We start from the raw sequence: 18,262 nt of genomic DNA, 5'->3' as shown, positions 1-18,262 counted from the left end.
ACATGGCTAGCCGCAGAGTTACCTCCCCTCTGGATCTCTGCTACCTGATCCATGAACATGGCATCTCTCTGTGGCTTTATCAGCCCTTTATCAGTCCTTATAACTGATGAAGTCAAGAGCATCTTTTCAGTCCCCACCCCACCTTTTTTTTTTTTTTTTTTTTTTTTGCTTTTTTTCCTGTAAACTAGCTGGTTTTCTCTTTTCCCAGGCATGGTCTTTTGGCAAAACATCTGGGGGCAATTCTGGGGTGTCATAGGGCCCCCTATCTGTCTCTTAAAGCTCTAACAATGTGGATTCTGTGAGCAGGATTAACAACCCGAGGGGCTAGGGACCGCCCAGGGTCTGTGTGGGCCCCGCCAGCCCGCAAGATTCCCAGAGGCAGCTCGGGCATCAGAAATGTACCGTGGAATCACCGAGCTCGGGGGTTATCAATATCATGTGATTTATCTGGCAGGATTTGTCAGGTATTGGATCAATTAATGTCCAACTCCTCCAGCCTTCCACAGAGCTTCTGTTTTACAGGAAGTTGCTCAAGTGACTGTTGAAAGCATAAATCATTAACACCTGTCTAATTGCCCCTCTTTTTTTGTCCAGAGTAAAGTTCAAATGGGTTCAGTGGAACTGTGCTCACAAATGCTCAAACTCCTCATGTAAGAAGTCCACTTCCTGAGAGCCTCACCTGGCTTCCTTGCAAATTACTGAAGCGCCTTTCTTTGGCCCTGGCTTCCAGGGTTGCCAGATAAAATATAGGGCATCCAGTTACATCCGAATTTCAGATAAACAACAACTGTTTTAGTGTTAAGTATGTCCCCAAGACTGCGAGGGACACACTTTGTGCGTGAGTTTTCTGTGGCCACTGTAATCAATTGGAAACTGAGTGGCTTAAAACAATAGATATTTATTTTGTCACAGTTCTGAAGGCCAGAAACCCAAAATCAGATCCTTGGGACAAAATCACAGCGTTGGTGAGGTCTCTCTCCTACTGAAGGTTCTAGGAGAAAATCCTTTATTTCCTTCTTCCAACTTCTGCGGCTGCTGCGACCCACGTCACTCTGTGTCACTCCAACCTGTCCTCCATCATCAGTCATAGGGTTTTCTCATCCCCCTGCCTCCCTCTTGTGAGGACACAGGTGACTGCATTTATCAGCCGTCCAGACAATACAGTATCATCTCTTCTCAAGATCCTTTACTGAATGGCATCTGCAAAGATCCTTTTTGCCAGATAAGGTCTATATTCACAGGTTCTGGGAATTAGGATCTGCTATCCTTGGGGAGCATTTATGTAGCCCATCACACTTACACTAAAAAAAAAAAAAACTGTTATCTGAAGTCCAAATTTAACCAGCAAATAACCAGGCATTAATTTGCTAATTCAGACAGTGATCTCTGGGCCTGAGCCTCTACCCAGGAGGTAGGGACCTACGCGGGTCACCTTCACCTGCTCAACCCCTCCCCACTCCAGGCCACTCGTGTGAAAGCATTAAGAGAAAAAATAGCGTTGGAATTGTTTTGTTGTTGTTGTTGTTAAAGATTTAGTTTTTAAGTAATCTCTACACCCAATGGGGGGCTCGAACTCACAACCCCAAGATCAAGAATTACACACTGCTGGGTTAAATGAGTGATGGGTATTAAGGAGGGCACTTGTGATGAGCACTGGGTGTTGTATGTAAGTGATGAATCACTAAATTCTACTCCTGAAACTAATAGTACACTATTAATTGGAATTTAAATAAAAACCTGAAACCAAAAACAAAAAACAAAAACAAAAAGAGTTGCACACTCCACCGATTGAGCCAGCCAGGTGCCCCAGAATTGTTTTTGATATAAAAAGATTGGGTATTAAAATCATAAAGTGGCACATCAGCCAAAAATATATGAGTTACATACCTGCAAGTCTCTTTAAGAAATGCCTTAAGTTTTGGGGTGCCCGGGTGGCTCAGTTGGTTAAGCATCTGACCCTTGGTTTCAGCTCAGACCATGATCTCACAGTTCGTGAGTTCAAGCCCTGCACTGGGCTCTATGCTGACAGTACAGAGCCTGCTTGGGATTCTCTCCTTCCTCTATCTCTGCCTCTCCCTCGCTTGCTCTTTCTCTCTTTCAAAATAAATAAATAAACCTAAGAAATTATTTAAAAAATGAAAGAAATGACTTAAATTTTAATCAGTATTGAATTCACTCACTCATCCATTCATTCATTCACTAAACAACTATTGGGCACTTATCCTGTGCCATGCATTGTCCCAGGCACGGAGGATACAAAGATGAACAAAACACTGGCCAACAGATGGATGCGTTAGGGAGCAACGTTCCCCGGGGGAAGCCCAAAAAAGCAGAATGAGATAAAGTTGTGGAAATTAAACACCAAAAAATGGGTGCTACTAATGTGAAGGAAGAGGGTTTTAATCAATTTGCTTTGAAGCTAGTCATATAGAGAGAAACCCAATTAGTTTACTAATTACCTTTAAATTCTAGCAACCACTTTTAGCTTTTAATTATGAAAAAAAAATAACTTGTATTACAAGATGTGTTACCCAGCCAGGTCTGCTTCAACACCATGGAGCTTTCTCCCTGGATTCTTCCGGATCCCTGGAAACATGGGTGATGGCGGCAAAGCAAACCGTCTGGGCATCCCTACTGGCTCGGGCCAGAGCGGGCCTGCTTGGACCCGCTGATTTCTCCCTCCACTTGCGCTGCCTCTTGCTCCCCATTGTTGGGGTGCAGGGAGCACTTTGGGGGTGTTTGCCCACATGCCAAACACATCTTATGCTGAATAGACTCATTTTAAGAAGGAAAAGCAATCTTTTCACTTATTTATCATAACGTATAAATCCTCAGGTTAAAATTCTGGGTCACTGCCATACATATCTATGTCCTGGGGAGGGGTGTGGGAAGCAGTGAGGTCTCCCCCCCGCCCAGGCACTGGCAGTTTAACAAGTGGTAGGATCCCTCAGGCTAAAACAACAAGTGGAGAGCCAGGGACAGAAAAGCCAGAGGGGAGGCCTGCTCTTGAGAAGCAGGAGTCCTGGGTTCAAGTCTCCGGTTGGCCTAAAACTACCCATGCGATCTGAGATACCACTTAACTTTCCTGAACTCTACTTAACCTCCCTGAACCTCAGTTTAATAATCTGTGAAAGGGAAAATAATTTTTACAGGTTCCCATCAAGAACTAAAAGAGATCTGAGACGCCTGGGCGGCTCAGTGGGTTAAGTGTCCGACTTCGGCTCAGGTCATGATCTGCAAGGGGTTCGTGGGTTCGAGCCCCCTGTTGGGTCTGTGCTGACAGTTCAGAGTGAAGAGCCCACTTCAGATGCTGTCTCCCTCTCTCTCTGCCCCTCCCCCACTCACACTGTCTCAAAAATAATAAATCAACATTAAAAAAAGAGAGAGCTAAATGAGATCATATCAACTGTAAAGTACTATCTTCTTGTTAACAATGTGGAGAATGCAGAGACCTCCTAGACCCCAACATCACACCATGTAGGCCACCCAAACGGGAGCCCTTCCTCGTGTTCCTACACTACTCCCCTCTCCCAAATACCTAGATAAGAGTGTTAAAATAGCTCACCTTTTTAAATGAGACTGACTAGTCCCTAATTAGTCCAAATTAGAATGATATTACCATATCCAGAAAGCCTGGTCGTCCTAGGTGTTCTTTGCAAACTTGGGCCCATGGGGGACAGGGTCCGTTCTACTAGAAGGCCTGGTATCTATTACGTGGCCAAAACCTTTGATGATGAAGTCCCTGCACCCAGAAGCATGGATGCGGCCAGCACGCCCTGGCCTCTGCCCAGGGTCCCCACGCTCCTAATTTTGCACCCAGGGCTGTGCGCAAAGGGGCCCACACCCTGCAGCTCCCACCCAAGTCGTCGAGAGCTAAGCAGGCCTGTGCTCAGTGCTAAGACTGACAGTGTTCTTCCAGGTGGCCCCGTGTTTCAGTTTGGGGTGCTTTTAAGAATTTTCCTGAAGAGCTACTCATATTACTCACCCTGAATAAAATTTGTAGACTGAAATGATCACTGCTTTGTCTTCTGCCCAGAAAAATCCCACAAAACAGAAACTAGGCTGAGATCTCACGTATGGTAGAGGGTTGCCTTTATAGCTAGTGGATTTAAAAAAAAACAAAAACAACTTGGGGAGGGCTCTGGGTCACTCAGTTGGTTGAGCGTCTGACTCTTGATTTTGACTCAGGTCATGATCTCATGGTGCGTGAGTTCGAGCCCCACTCCCACCCCCCTGCTGTGCCCCCACCGTTGGGCTCTGGGCTGAGAGTGCAGGGCCTGCTTGGGATTCTCTCTCTCTTCCTCTCTCTCTGCCCCTCCCTCAACTCTCTACCCCTCCCCCCCAAAAAATAAAAAAATAAGCTTAAAAAAAGTTGGGGAGTAGGCGGGAGGCAAGAACAGAACTGAGAAGTAGCTCTTGTTTTAGATGCAAGAGTGGCTTGTGGGAAATGTACTTCAATACCATTAAAAGTATCTGGTGAGGTTGCAAATTCTAAATATGCAGTATGTGTGACCCAACCCCATCTGTGTGAGCCCCCCTTCTCTGTTCCCCACCACTCCCCCTTCTCCTGGTCCTAGGGCACGAACCACAGTGGTGTAGACATGGGGGAAATCAAGTGGATTGTTGAGTGAAAGGGGATGAGACAGTACACCGGGAGGCTGGGTAATGCAGCCCATTCCTCCCCACCCCCCACCATGACCCTTTTTCCTAACAGCAGCCATCGGCCTGTTCCAGAGAAAACGCCCACTTTAAGTGCAATTTCTCCCTGTAGACACTGCCTGGGAACCTGAATGTCATCTCCCCCGAGTTTCCACACCGGGCCCCTCCTGGCCACCTCTGCCACGCTTCGGTCACGCATACCCCTCCATGGCAGTGTGGCAGGCGTGGAGATTTTTCATGCTTTGTGTGAACTGGAAGAAAAATGAGCTGCTCTACTTAATAAGTGTCAGCCACGACACTAAATTGGGTTCTGCCGTCACCGGCGACATGAAACAGCAGCCCAGTTTAGAGGCTAGCTTTCGGTTTAAAATACTTTCTCCAGGCTCAGGTTACATATGACCCATTCAGGGAGACTGGAGGGCACAGCTTCTCTGGTCATTAGCACTGAAGGCGGGCCTGTTGGCCTGGAGAGCGGACCCAGAGGGGAGGCACTGAAGGCGGGGGGCACAGGAGCTGGGGCACGTGTGATCAGGCTGCCTCCCCAGCTGTGAAATCTGGGGGCCTCAGTCTGCTCCCCTGCAAAATGAGGATGATAATGTGCCTCCGAGGCAGGGGTGGGTCATGAGGGTTAAATAAGGCAATGTTTTTAGTAAAATCAACGCAACGGGCTAGTAACTTTATCATCAGCATCTTCATACAATAAAACCAATTTGGACCAAGAGGGAGTGTGTTAAGGTGGTCTGAAGTAGGGCAGTCAGGCTGAGGTTACACATCTGCCTGAAACACTACCCACCATCCACACGTCTGAGAAAGCTGGGTTCTCTGTTCCTGGGGCAAAGACAGCTAGACGACAGCCCAGCTCCGGTCAATTCAAATTCCAAGTGCAGGTGCTTCATGAATGAGACTTCACCGAGCCTCTTGCCACGGAACAGCCATCAGAATATTATATCACCTTGTCAACTCTGGCCTCTAATTCAATCACTCTTACTTTAATTGGTTCCTGTCCTGGGCTAACCACCCAGTAGCCGGAAGAGGCTGTGCCCAGGCCTAATTAGAAAAAGGAGATTCGGTACCAAGTCCCTGTCTGATTAGGAGGAAACTGAAAACCCCTCGGAAAATGGAAAGGTTCCTAGGACGCTCCATCCGAGGGTGTCTGGGAAGGCCCAGCCCCTCCACAGAGAAGTGGGCACCGGCAGGGGCCAGATTTTCACCCGAGGTTACACCACAGGCACTCTCAGCGGCTGTCCTGTCCTGCACGGCGGCTGTAGGCTTCCTCCGGAAAGACGGGGACAGGTAAGACCAGTACAGGCTGGACTGCAGCCGCCTGTCCATCCATCCTGAGGGCAGGCCCTGCTGACGGGTGCTCACCCCTGGGAACGGGCCTGCACCGTCTGGCCCGCCAGAGGGGAGCAAGGGGGCAGCAGCTGTACTATTTCGGGCATCAGGCTGCACTCAGCCCATGAGAGACCAAGTCTGGCGCTGGACTCTGGCTCCTGGGAGGCACCCCCACTCCCTGCGGTACCGTCTTCTGAGAAGCTCAAAGGAATTCTCACGGATGGTTTTATCTCAGTTTCGCAACTACCCAGTGAGAAGGGAGCCCGCATTATCATCTGCTTGGGGGTGGGGGATGGAATAGTCCCCATTTTACAGGTAGAAGAATGGAGGCACAGGACATCTTCAACGTCGCCACAAGTCTCTTAGCTGGTAAACAGAAAAGGTTGCAGTTAAATTCAGGATTTGGCAAGCCCACGCAGCGGGTCCACAAAATGAGGTGGTGGCTAACTTCTGGAATTCAGTTTTGCCAGCAGTAAATCATAAGAAGATTTTTTTTTTTAGTTCTTTATCACTTGGCCCAGATTGTCAACTTATAAGATGAATCCTGTCAGTTAAAAAAAATTTTTCCTGTGCATTTCCCATCAGGCATCAGGCATTGGTTCATAATTATTTATAGCACTTTAGTGACACTGGAAGGGATTTATTTCAATTTATTCGGTCTTTATTAACACTCTGCAGGGAACAGAGCACAGCCATCACTCCCTGCAGTGTTAAAAAGGGAGGGACTTCAGAACTACAGGACGAAGAACTCAATCCGCACGATCCACAGGATTAACCCCGAGGGAAAGATTAAACAGGGTTAAAGCAGGTTCAGGTGATTCTGTCACTGATCGCTCCTTTATTCAGGCGGATTTAGGGATGTTCTGTGAAATCTTCTGTTTCTACACTGGGCTGGCGGTGACAGCACCAGCTCAAACTCAGCTGCTGCACGTGGGTGGGACTTCCCTGTTCTTAAGGAAAAGACAAGACGAAAGTGGATGGCAGAAGCGCTGGTGACTCTTCCAAACCGCTACTCTTGGTGATTCTTGTCAACGGGCAACTTTGAAAGGGACAGGCTCACACGAATCGATGCCACAATGATTCCCATACCCTAGCACAGCAAATCGTATACAACTACCTTACTGGTATATACATCCTTTGCTTGGCTTACTAACATACTTGCCTTAAAAAAATTTTTTAGGGGCGCCTGGGTGGCTCAGTTGGTTAAGCGTCCGGCTTCGGCTCAGGTCAGATCTCACGGTTTGTGGGTTCGAGCCCTGTGTCGGGCTCTGTGCTGACAGCTAGCTCAGAGCCTGGAGCCTGTTTCAGATTCTGTATCTCCCTCTCTCTCTGACCCTCCCCTGTTAGCACTGTCTCTCTCTGTCTCTCAAAAATAAATTATTAAAAAAATTAAAAAAAATTTTTTTAATGGTTATTTAGTTTTGAAAGAGAGAGAGAGTGCATGTGCGGGCACATGAGTGAGGGAGGGGCAGAGAGAGAGGGAGACAGAATCTGAAGCAGGCTCCAGGCTCTAAGCTGTCAGCACAGAGCCCAATGTAGGGCAAGAGCCCACAAACAGAGAGATCATGAGCTGAGCTGAGGTCAAATACTTAACGGACTGAGCCACCCAGGCGCCCCAATATACCTTGATTTAAATTTGGATGCATTACTAATACTAAAGTTGAAAGCTGTTCAGGTATTCAAACCCAATGTAGACCCAATGTAAAAAGTCTAGACATACAACAAATAAGGGAGTGAATATTCACAGTTAAATATAATTATAATATTTATATGTCTATATGTTATAAACCAAAGAGATTCTTTATATTTTAAGCTTCCCTTGGGCGTGAAAGCACTTGGTTTTAGATTATTAATTATCCAAAAAGCCTCTTTTTGGGGGGTAGGCTGTGGGAGGGAGCATGAGTTAAGATAATAGTTTGGAAAAAAAGCAGCTCTGAAATGACCTGCAAATATAAGGCTGAACTGAATTTGGTCCAGGACAATTCTGCTGACACGCAGTTTAGAACACTGGTCCTAGCTCGGGTCCTTCACCGTGGAGGAGGCACACAGTTCCACGGCTCCACAAATTAGTCTTTTGCAGCACTTCCTTCCTGGCTTTATGTGTTGGCTAGAGATCACATGACGGCAATAGTGGACCCAGGGGCCTTCTAATACCCTTGGTGTCCTGGGGAGGAGCCCACGAAGATGAAAGCGCATCCCTGGCCTTTCTGTGTTATGACTGCAGACTGATCCTAAATCAACATCATCCAGCCTTCCTTGAAAAATAGAAAACAAGGCCATAGGTGGATAGGAAAACCAGAAGCTGGGACCAGAGATCATTGTGTCCCTCTTCTATTGGATGCCTGATTGAGCAGGATAGTGGACAAGAGCAAAGGAAGGACCATGAACGGAACACTATTTTCAATGGCTGCAGATTTAATTCTGACGTGCTGATTTAAAATGGTTTTTAATTGTTGGAACTTGATCTAAAATTCCTTTGCTATAGAGAGTTAATATAGTAAATGGGATTTATATTTATTTTGAGTCTTTTGGGGAGAATTTTGCAACACCCTGTTAAACCAGGATTCTATGTGAATGAACTCAAAGTGCGGAGCTAGTCCTGGTGGGCAGGCAAGAGATGGGGGGAGGGGGAGAGGGACTGCCCCCCATTCACTTAATTCCAAAGTCTCCGCAGTAGGTCCTGTCCTAGCTGTCACCATGCAAGATGCAGGAAGGAAGGACTGTAAATATTCAAGGCTGGGTCCACAGGATCTGATGTCCACAACCAAGGCCTCCTCCTGCCACGGTCAACCTTTCTAGGTAGGCCCAGCACACTTGTTACAATAACCCCGTCATTTCAATAAGATTAAATCTCAAGCTAATGAGATTCAAATGCAAAGTGAAAGACAAACTCTTTAAACCATTAACTTGTTTTAGGAAAATCCAGTTGAAGGCTTTGGAAAGATTTCATAGAGATGAGTAATTATGGGGGCGCCTGGGTGGCTCAGTCGGTTAAGCATCCGACTTCAGCTCAGGTCATGATCTCACGGTTCTCGAGGTCAAGCCTTGCATCAGGCTCTGTGCTCACAGCTCAGAGCCTGGAGCCTGCTTCCGATTCTGTGTCTCTCTCTCTTGCCCCTCCATGGCTCACGGCATCTTTCTCTCTCAAAAATAAACATTAAAAATGTTTTAAAATAAATTTTTAGAAAAGATGAGTAATTCAGGCGTGGCCTGTGTGGCTCAATCTGTTAAGTGTCCGACTCTTGATTTCGGCTGAGGTCATGGTCGCACAATTCATGAATTCAAGCCCCGAATCTGGCTCCATGCTGACACTGCAGAGCCTGCAGAGGGCTTCTCCCTCTGCCTCTGCCCCTCCCCTGCTGACATGCAGTCTCTCTCTCTCTCTCTCAAAATAAATAAGATTAAAAAAAAGATGAGTAAGTTTTTACTGTCAGACAAAATGTTACAGACTGTGAACAAAATAGTAAAACGCTAGAGAGGTCCTGCATTCAGATTACTCTGTAGTGTAAGCCCTTTTCCCAGGAGCTAAAATCTGAAGTCCTAAATGACGTATTATGAGTGTGGTTTAGGTAAAAAAAAGACAAGAAATTCCAACCAGTTGATCCAAACACCAAGTGCATCATTTTGTAATGGGTTTTCTGATTTAATGACTTTTAAAAACTAACATATGATGACCCTCAGTTTTCAGTTCATAGATAAGAAGGCTTCTGAAACCAAATTTATTAATTCAGATACGAACATGCTTATCAGATGCCTGGCGTTCCCTGGATTCAGAACACGTCCACTTTCTTTTGTGTAACATTTTCTGCTTGACCATGAAGCCTGCTTACCAGTTTACCAAGCTCAACGCCCTGCTTAATTATTTCATTTGTGAATCCTCTCCCCCACTGCCTTCCACTACTTTGCCAGGCCCATCCTGCGCTTGCTTTTTATTCAGTGAGTTACTGGTAAGAGCTCTGAACCCCACGTGCTAGCTAAGCCTGGTCACCGTTCCCAGGACGATGGGAGGGTGCGGTCCGGCTCAGGCTGGCGTGTTGATTACACAGCCTATTCCTGGCGTGGAGCGGGATTTCAGGAAGGAAGGGGACAGAAGCACATACAACAGATGGTAAGTCATTCCGATTGCCTGTGACAGGAGTCCTGTCTGCACATTTAAACAGGGGTGTGTGCGAAGTCAGGGAACCCACTTCTACCTGGCTTCAGGGGAGCTGGGAAGCTGCCCACTTCCAGCTTGATCCTGACTCAGTGCAACAATTTATCTGCTATGAGTGAGTCCATCACCAGGCTCCCTAGATGTCTTTACACTTTCTCCAATCACCAGTGCTGATCCAGAGGTTGCTGCCCTTGAGACCATTCACTGAGCAATTTCCTAGGTGCCAAGCCCTGGGCTAAGTCCTGCATCACCCCCTTGCCCCCTTTCAACCCCCACAGCAACCAGTGAGATAGGCACTGCCACCCCCCAGGTTGCGGACAACCACAAACTCTCCAAGAGGCTAAACAACACAGCTTGGGTGCCACAGGGAGTGGGGGAGTCGGGATTGGCACCCAGGAGGTCTGGTCAGAGTCCACACCCGTAAACAACTGACCAAACCTAATACCTCTATCTGCAGGCCAGCGCCCTGCACTGAGGGCCTGTCGAGGAAGAGTGTCTGCCTTCAAGGTATTCACAAACCTTCCGTCAACAGCTGAGGCACAAAAGACATTTTGGGGAGAATTCTTTCAACAGTGTTCCCGATTGGAGCAAGTTAAGAGCCCACTAACATGTCAACAAAGCCAAAACAAATTCAGATAATCCACCCGGAAGTGATTCGAATGTGTGTTTTGTGGAAGCCGATTCTAGCCCATGTAGCTGCACATCTGGAGAATGCTTCCTAACCAGAGAACCCCAAAAGCTCACAACCCAACCTGAGTCGGCCTCACGCTGCTTCCCCACGCTCAGGCAGAGGCCATCTGTGCAGGAGAGGAAGCTGGAAGTGGCAGGAACATGGCGCCTGAAACAGGAAATGCATTCTTGGACAGTAAGCCCTTTGGTGAGGTAACTGGCGTGAGACTGACGGACACGGTGAATGTCTGGCTGCCCACACTGCGGGATTCCGGTGGCCTCCAAACTTCCCCCAGGGTGGAGGGGCAGTGAGTCCTGGGGATAAGGATTCTATGTAGCCCTTCTATGTCACGGCATAAAGGAATACTTACCTTAGAGCCTGGGCCCCAGGAAGCACGAAGCAGGAAGCAGCTTTGCCAAGGGAGCCCTGAGATTCCCACATGAGGCCCTTTCCATGTCCACCCAAAACTCACAACCACAGGCTCAGAGCTGGTCCCACTGGTTGGTGTCGAAGCTTCCATCTCTCTTAGGGGCAGGACCCAAGAGAGGATCTGCTGTCCCTAAAACTTGAGCGATTTGACCCTGACCATAGCAGAGTCTATGTCATGTTCCCCCAGTCCTGATTTCTAGTCGTCTCTGAGCCAATCAGACCGAGCTGCTCCTTTTGTAGGACAGAGCAGTCTTGAAAACCTGGGTTTGGGGCTTCCCAGGTTTAAGGTCCCTGGGATCTATTCTCTTTGTTTTATAAACAGAGGCACAGAGACTGAGTGAAATCAGTCCCTGGCTCCAGGTGTCAAGGCTAACTCAGAAATTGTGAGCTTTAGGTTGTGTTCCAATTACAGACTCTCTCAAAAGTTCATTTTGTGAGTCAGTGCCTTTGGAATTTGAATCTCTCAGTGGGTCAATGTTACAGAGCAGGCTTGGGTTTCCAGGCTAGCCCACAAAGGCCTATTAAAGCCACGTGTAGCTGAGAAGGGGAGGCGGGTAGTGTCACTGGCTGTGTGACCTTAAGTGAGTTACCAAACCTCTCTGCACTTGTTAGTGCTCCATACTAACAGAGATAGTAACAGCACCTGCTACCAAAGGGGGCTGCTGTGAGGACTAAATGAGATCATCTCTGGGGAGCACTTGGAACAGTGCTCCCTAAAGACACTTGAGAAACAGAAGCTGCTAGGTGAAGAGGACCAGAGTAACGATGTTTTGGGTACTAGTGACATTTGGGGCTGGATACTCTTTGATGCGGCGGACTGTCCTGTGCCTTGCAGGATGCTCGGCACCATCCCTGGTCTCTACCCACTAGATGCCAGTGGTGCTTTCCTTCTCCAGTTGTGAAAATAACTGTCTCTAGACATCTCAGTGGCCCCTGGGGCTGAGAACCACCGTTATACAGGAAGACAGGAGAGTCCCAGCTGGAAGGTCAGGTTTCTCTCTCTGCCACAGCCCGGTTGGTGAGGCAGGAGTCTTCTCCTCCCCTCGGCTTGCTCAGGTGCCCCTCCGTGCCAGTGTTCCTGCAGGGCACTAGTAGAAGCACCTTGGGTGGCGAGTTAGGGGTGATTATCTGGGTATTTCTGGGGCTGTAGAGGGCAGTTTTTGAAGCAGGATCATGAAACGGGCTGGGTAAGGGGAAGGGGAGCAGCAGAGCAGATGGGGTTTCCCACCTCCGTCCTTCTGACCTTGGGTACTGGGATGCCCACAGTCCCAAAGATGGCAGGGCAGGGTCCCCTTTCCCCCTGGGGTGTTGTGAGATTTCTCGCCCTCCCTCTTCAGCACTCTTCTGGCCAACCAGGGTGAGATGAGCCAGGAACTCACTAGACTGGATTTGTTCCCAAACCTTCCTGATGCTATGACCTTGAATATGGCCCCCCTCCCATTCTACTTTCTCTTTATCACTGCTTTTTTTTTTAATGTTTATTTATTTTTGAGAGACACAGAGTGTGAGCGGAGGAGGGGCAGAGAGAGGGAGGCATAGAATCTGAAGCAGGCTCCAGGCTCTGGGCTGTCGGCACAGAGCCCAACACAGGGCTCTAACTCACAAGCTGTGAGATCATGGCCTGAGCTGAAGTTGGATGCCCAACCCACTGAGCCACCCAGCCACTGCTCTTTACCACCTTTTTGACCTGCATTTCCCCATTTTACCCATTGATTTGTTAAATGGGTATGGACCAAATCCCTATTAAAAATGTCTAGCACTGTAGTAACTCCCTGGGGATGTTTTCATTTGTTTTTGAGTGATTATTTTTCAAGGTGGGAGTCAGGACAAAACTATCTGGTTGGAGAACTACTACACATTTCACCAGAAAACTAACATGCTTTCATCCACACAAGCTGTGAAGCCACTCAAATCATATACATGCATGCTGAGGAAGTGGAATAAAACACAATTTTTTAAAATGTCCAACAAACAGGCTTCATGAAGTGATGTTAAAAGGGCAGAAAGAAAATCCAGCCTAAACAAAGGGCACCACAATCCTTTTATACCTCCAGGCTGGCACTGCCCTCAAAGGGCATTTGGGTCAAAGGGCATGTTCAATAGAAGGGGCTCTTCCCCAATTGGAATATATCTGACCCTTTCTCAGTCAAACTGATTCTAAGTTTCCTTCTTGCAATTTATGGGAATAATCCATTTCTTTTGTTCCTGTCAGGGACGCTGAGCCCCAAACCAGAAACCAGTTAAAAGCCACGCCCTTCCACCACCAGCAGGTGCAAGAGAGGTCTGTGTAGGGCAGACACTTGCCCAAAAACCACAAATCCAGAAAAATTCTCCTGCAGACTATCCTAACACAACCCCAAGAGCCAAGCCAGGTTATCACAATAAACACAGCCTGTTACAGAAGCAACTGTTGGTCAAGGAATGGATTAGCTTCAAGAGTCACTCCAGACCAGGCCCTGGGATGGGGGTGGGGTGGGGTGGTAATTTATTTATTGTTTAGAGAGATGGTTTTGGTGAAAAAGGGACGGATAAGCAATTCTTCTCTAGCAAATCTAAGTAGTATCATGAAATGCAAAATAATACCTTAATTAATTATGGACACATCTATTAAAGAGATGGGGATTAAAAAAAAAGCCATCCTGGAGAGCCAAGCCGAGCAGTCACTGTCCCAGGTTCCATCTCCATCCCAGCTCAGCCCAGCTGGAGACCCGGGCCTGAAGGGTCCTGGAGGCTGGAGGTAAGTGAGATCTCCTGGGATGTACAAGAGCTCCTGCCTGATGGGGATTGGGGACAGGAGTCAATGGCCCTCGAATCGGTGCATGGATATTTCCTGTCGGAGCCTGGGCACAAATGCTGCATCCCTAAGCCATTGAGTTCCGGCCGCTCAGAGCCGCGCTCAGAACTGGGATGGTGTTTCTGGATTCGCGCATGAAGACCCAGCTTCTGGCGCCGGTATTTCCTCCATTCGCAGCGCCGAAGCCTTGCCTACCGAGAGCCCCACCAAAGCGCCAACACATTTCAAAATGGAACAAAATCAGAGACGTCTGGACTGCGCTTTGTTCCTAAGCATTGAGCAAAATGAGCTCGCTCTCGCCACGCTCCCTTTCCCCCAAGCGACCGGAGGTGACCTATCCGCCCGGGGTCCGCCCTGGACGACCATGGCCATGGGCTACCAGTTCTCAGGGCTGCTCCGAGACCCTCGCTCCACAAGGAACCAGAATTCTGCGCCCAGCTCTCGGGTGGAGCGGGTGGAGGGGAGCGAGCCGAGAAGAGGCTGGAAGGGATCCCTGAGCCTCTCCTGCAACCCGGCCCGCGTCGGACCCAACCCTGCAAGGAGGCCCGGTATGACCGGGGCTCAGACCTCTCCCGCGCCACAGCGGGAAGGTTCGGCCTGGCCCCAGGCGGGCTCTCGACCCCGAGCCGTCCATTTCCTGGACATTCAGACCAATCTGTGCAGCTCGCGTGGATGATTCGGTTCCATAGATGCTCATCCCTCTCGGAACTGCGCCCCCGCATCAATTTTCAGCGATAGAATTAACCAGAAAACCGCGCGGACGCGGCTCATAGCAGGAGAGCGAGGCGCAGACTCCTTTGCCGGAGGTCCATGTCCCCTTCCCGCTCCCTGCTCCGTTTCAAGGGTGGTGGTAACCTCTGGCTTTTAAGTTAAAATCTTGCACGGTTCCAAAATCATATTCGACCACAATAATAAAAAATACATGAGAGACACTCGCTGATTTTGGTGGCTGCGGCCGCGGGAGGCCAATGAGGAGGAGCCACCGGCTCAGTCAGTGTTTGGGGGGGGGGGTCTCTCTCCTGCCGCTTCCGGAAGACCGAGGGGCCTCGCGAGTCCCTAGGGTTCTCAATCCCTGCTGGGAAGGGGCGGGGCAACGCCCGGAGGTCCTTTCTCCGGACGCGTGTGATTTCCATAGCAACCTCCCCTCCGCGCCCCGCTCCCCCAGTCATCTCTGGAAAAAATGGGTGTGGCCCGAAGCACCCGAGGAACCCTTTTGCCCCCTCCTCACATTCTCCCTCGTGGCAAAGCAACAGGGCATGAAGCGGAGAAGGTCTCCGACTGCGCGCTGTCCCCGCCACCTCCTAAGGGTCGCCGATGTCCTTCGGTGGGTAGCCTGGTGGAGTATGGTCCCTAGGCCTCTTGGGGGGTGTAGGGAGGGGCTTCGTCCCCCTGTGGCCACCCGCAGAGAGCTCAGAGACCTAGAATCCCAGCCTCTCAGCTCCACTGACGTTTCCTGGCGCGCGGTCTGGCTCCTGGAGGGGGCCACGCGGGGTCACGCCTGTTCCAAGCGTGCCTTCGGGGCTGTGATTCGAGTTCCTTGACCCCAGCAAGCCCGAGATCTAACAAAGGGCTCGAAAATGAGGGGCGGAAAATAGGGGGAGGGGCGGGAGCCTTGGTTAAACACTCTCATCGATAAGAGCCAAAAAACTAGGGCTGGCAACGCAGATCACGTAAGCCCTACAAACAAAGCAGCTAGTCCTCGAGAAAGATTCCGGGTGAACGCCCCCAGAGCTCAGGCCCACAGCAGAACACCAAGATTTCAGCTCTGATTGCCCACTCTCCCCCTTTAATTACAGTCCTCGCCCTGTCCTCCAAAGCCCAGCCACCCGGCTTGGCAGGGAACCGTAAAGACGTGACACGCCGCAAAAAGATGGCACCTCGCGTTTGGAGGGGAAAAAAAAGCAGGGGTGGGAGTAGGAGGAGGCACAGCCTACTCTCCCCCCTCCTCGCCCACCCGGGTCCACACCCACTGCCGCAGTGAGGGGCGAGCCCTGCGCGCCAGCCCCGCGCCTCCGACAGGGAGCGCACACGCTGGACGCCAGGCGCACAGCGCAGAGAAAGGGGCCCGCCCCGAAATGCACCTGCAGCCCCCGCGCACTTCTGTGCCGGGCTGCGGCTGCAAGGGCGAGCGAGCGGGGATCCGCCGATGCCCAGTCCTTCCACATTGCAAGGCCAGGTGACTCCAGCCTTTCGCCTTTCCGAGCCTCCACACAGGGATCCGCGCGCTACCTTCTCTCGGGCATGGCGCTGCTCGCGTCTCAGTGCCAGGCGCGCGCAGGGGGAAGGGCAACTAAAGTGACAGCGCCTGGACCCCTCCCCATCTCCCAGATTCCACTCCCAGCCCCCAAATGTCCCCTGCGGGTTTTTGAAGGAGGAAAAAGGGGAGGGGGTGGGCCACCGCCTTAAATCAGGGGCAGCGAAAGCCCCAATGGAATTGCTGCCGGGGAGGTGTAGGGAGGGGCAGGCAGGGAGTCATCTTTTCTAGAACCGGATCCATACCTTCCTGAAGGGCTTATGGCAAATCGAAGCAGAGGAATTGGATTACAGGTTCGGCTTCGGGGGTCGTCATCGGACACCCCTAACACACACACATAGACACACGCCCATTGCGGCAAAAGGGGACGATCGAGAGTGCACAGCAGACCTCTCCCCCAGGTCACCACCATCCGCGCCCCACCCTTCGGGCACAACCTCTGCCCGGGTCCGTGCGAAGCGGGTCGCATGGACACCCCCTCAGCGCGTGCACACACACACACACACACACACACACACACACGCCTACGTGCATCCCTTGCATGGGTTCCCTTTCCAAGACGCCCCAGTCCCAGCTCCAGGGCGCACGGGGCGCAAGGAGGGGCCCGCACGGTTGCCCCCGACCTATGCTTACCTCATGAAACCCATCTCTGCACAGGGGGCGAGGAGTTGGCAGCATTGGGGTGCAAGGGGGCGGACGGGGAGGCAGATTTAGGAGCTTCGCGCTTACCTGATAGTCGACAGAGGGCGAGGACAGTAGAGGAAATAGAGGAGAAAGTGGCTGTGGTGGCGGCGGCGGCGGCGGCAGCGCTGCTTCTGCTGGTGCGGGAGCTGGTGGGTGGCGGAGATTGCTAGAGCGCGCACCAGGGAGAGGGCGCGCTCCCGAGGCCGCCGGGCGGCGCAGGCGCGAGCAGCGGGAGCGCGAGCCTCTCCAAGGGAGGGGTGGGCCGCGAGGGCTCCGTGGGCATTCTCTCCTCCGGCCACCAGTGGGCGCGCGCGAGCACCCTACCACTCGGCCCTCCCCTGCCTCCTGGCTCCCTCTTCTTGACGCTTCCCTTCCCCTGTCTCCCTTCCCCCCAACACCTCGGGCCGAGGCGCCGTCGCCAACCGCACGCGCGTTCTGTGGCGCACGCGCACCGTCGGTCTCCTTCCGCGGCTGGAGCCTTTGTCTTGTCTAAGGGGTCTCCGCCCTTGGGAGAGAGACTAGGTTGCCTCTTGGGTCCGCCAAGGGACTGGTACTCCGCCCCCAGATCCGCTGCCCCCTTTCCTTCCCGTCCCGGGGTGGTGTCCTATCTCAGAAAGGTCCTGGGCAAGTTTCCACGTAGCTCCCCAGTCCGATCAGCCCGGGCCTCAAGGCCTCCCCCGGCTCGCTCTGCTTCTCGCTGGCTGGGCATCCCGACCCCTTGAGTTTCCCTGAAATGGTTTTCCTCGTTGGAGATTTGTTTCTCTGGGTCCGCTTCCTTTCTATCTGCTTTCTTTCCGCCTTTTTGGTTATTGACCAACGTAAATTCCTGGTAAATCCATTTTAAACAGGCTAATACAGCTTGGAGCCTGCTCTGGATCCTGTCTCCCTGTCTCTCTCTTTCTCTCTCTGCCCCTCCCCCGCTCATGCTCTGTATCTCTGTGCCTCTTCAAGATAAATTAGAAAACAATAAAACATTTTTTAAACAGGCTAATGTAGTTGTAATACAGTAGTGTGGGTTTTTTTAAAATAAGGAATATTCAAGTCTATTATTTATCTAATCTTGACCCTAGCATAAAATTTTAAATTAGACAAAGTTTCCAATGGCGCTTATCACGATGCAAAGCATTTTCACATATACAGTTATTTTTATCTTGTGTGTTGGAACACCATCATACTGTAAGTAGAGAGCTTGGGATCTGAATTTCCAAAAGCCTGCTGGAGATTCTAATCTGGATAGCACACCCCAAACTGAAACTGACCAGTGGCTTTCATTCACCCAGATAC

At 50.5% G+C, this 18,262-nt stretch overlaps 1 protein-coding gene across 3 annotated transcripts in view; it reads right to left on the bottom strand.

The window, feature by feature from the left end:
• Nucleotides 1-17,112, bottom strand: part of MAPT (microtubule associated protein tau) — a 94,237-nt gene extending 77,125 nt beyond the window's left edge. For 2 of the 3 annotated variants that reach the window (XM_029927739.1, XM_029927740.1), the window contains exon 1: nucleotides 17,024-17,111. The gene's annotated coding sequence lies outside the window, so the exon portion shown is untranslated. Of the gene's footprint in view, nucleotides 1-17,023 lie in introns of all 3 variants that reach the window. The other variant, XM_029927741.1, reaches the window with a different exon arrangement.
• Nucleotides 17,113-18,262: the final 1,150 nt, after the last annotated feature.

This window comes from Suricata suricatta, chromosome 17 (genome assembly GCF_006229205.1).
Source record: "Suricata suricatta isolate VVHF042 chromosome 17, meerkat_22Aug2017_6uvM2_HiC, whole genome shotgun sequence".
NCBI classification, from domain to species: Eukaryota; Metazoa; Chordata; class Mammalia; order Carnivora; family Herpestidae; genus Suricata; species Suricata suricatta.
This window is presented reverse-complemented; position numbering and strand designations above follow the sequence as displayed.